Consider the following 1958-nt stretch of genomic DNA (forward strand, 5'->3'; position numbering starts at 1 on the left):
TTTTTCTTATAATTAATTGTAGTTTTTATCTGCACTATTGATTATTCTAGAGACAATATGAATGTGTCTTTTCTTGCACTATCATGTGTAGAAAAATAGAAAATAAGAAAGAGGAAGGGGGGTGTCTGGGTTTCAGTAAGGCAGCGGCAGTGGCAGCTGCTTCTGTAAAGAAGAGTTTTCCGAGTTCTTAAGTTTTCTGAGAAAAGCTGCATCTACAAAGAATTTATATCAGGTTCTCTTTCAACATGTTCGACCACCCGATTCCCTGGGTCTTCCAGAACTGCTTCTCAATACAATACCGCTGCTTCTCCATGTCCATGCTAGCAGGGCCTAATGCCAGTAATTATGCCACCCTCAGCCCTCAATCAACTCAATGATGCAGAATTTGCTGTTGGAAGAAGGTGGCTTGGTGCAGGTAGAAAGTGTCAAACTTCAAATGGCTACATACTCCAAATTCCATCCTCAGAGCCCAGACTTCCTGGATATCACCAACTCCAAAGCAGTGTTAGAAAATGCATTAAAAACTTTGCCTGTCTGACCACTGGGGATGTGATTGCCATCAATTACAATAAGATCTATGAACTATGGGTGATGGGAGACAAAACCTGACAAAGCTGTGTCCATCATTGAGTGTGACATCAATGTGGACTTTGATGCTCCCTTAGGCTATAAGGAACCTGAAAGACAAGTCCAGCATGAGGAGTCAACAGAAGGTGAAACCGACCACAGTGGCAATGCAGGAGAGTTGGGCTTCCAGTGCCTTTTCTGGCTCTGGGAATAGACTAGATGGAAACAAGAAAGGGGAAGAGCCCAGTCCCTCCCCAATCAAGCCTGGAGACATTAAAAGAGGAATTCCCAATTATGAATTTAAACTTGGTAAAATAGCTTTCATCAGAAATTCATGTCCATTGTTTAAAAAGGTTGAAGAGGATGAAGCTGGAGGCAGATTTGTTGCTTTCTCTGGAGAAAGACAGTCCTTGCGTAAAAAGAGAAGAAAACCATAAGTTGGGACTGTTGACTGGAAAATAAAAAAATCAATTGCAGCATATTGGCTTTTAGTTACTGGCTCTGACAATGATGAGACTATCATCAGAGAATGCTGTTATTTAAGGTTTGTTTAGCATTACCTAAGAATTATCAAGTTTGACTTGGATGTGAAGCAGCAGGACTTTGTGATTGTGTGCTTGATTTTGGGAAAGAGTAAGAGCTGTCTCTGAGGTTCCATAGTCAGCCACCTCTTCACTACTTCATGCTTGCAGCTCAAGGACTCTCCCACTCTGCCTCAGCACAACAGAGTTTCCTCATTTCTTACAAAACCAGTGGAGGAATTGAATTGCTCTAACTTAAGGTGTTCTTTCTCTTCATTTTTACTTTTCCCAGGTCTGTTGCATAGGCATTGTATCTGGCTTAGGAAAACATGGTTTAAATAGATATGTGCTCTGTAAATAGTGGCTCTCCTACTCCTATGGCTGCAATTTAAGTATTTGAGAAAGGGTGTTTTTATTTTTGTTTTACATATTGAGTTTTTTCAAAAGTACCACACCTATGAAGGAAACCTCTATGATGATTTCTTGTGGAAATAACTGGTTCCTTAGTTGACCTGTTCTATAATAAAACAACTCCATGATGAAGCCAAAAAAAAAAAAAGAGGAAAAAATACTGTATTTTATTAAGCTCTTTGGGGAACTCTTACACACCCTACTTTAAAAGCTACTGCCCTAGATTTCCAAACTAGTATTCCTTTTACCCTATGGTACAGTGGTGTGATTCAATTTAGTTAAATGCAATAAACATGGTTTGTGTGTCTGAAATTGATCAGGGATTTTGCTATGTGCTATGCATGCATATGTAAGTAACAAATGATCTCTATCTTCAAAGAACTTACATTTAATATTCTGTTTTAAACCATTTTATTTTATCACAGTGACATTTCCAGATTCTTTAACAGTATACTTTGC

The 1958-nt window shown here is 38.9% G+C and overlaps 1 pseudogene; it reads left to right on the top strand.

Moving 5' to 3' along the window:
• The first annotated feature begins 239 nt into the window (after window positions 1-239).
• LOC124103918 (ubiquitin recognition factor in ER-associated degradation protein 1-like) lies at window positions 240-1043 on the top strand (annotated as a pseudogene).
• Window positions 1044-1958: the final 915 nt, after the last annotated feature.

The sequence above is a fragment of the Marmota monax genome, unplaced genomic scaffold (assembly GCF_021218885.2).
Source record: "Marmota monax isolate L192 unplaced genomic scaffold, Marmota_monax_Labrador192_F-V1.1 WCK01_AAM20220418_F8-fsc01792, whole genome shotgun sequence".
In the NCBI taxonomy this organism is placed as follows: Eukaryota; Metazoa; Chordata; class Mammalia; order Rodentia; family Sciuridae; genus Marmota; species Marmota monax.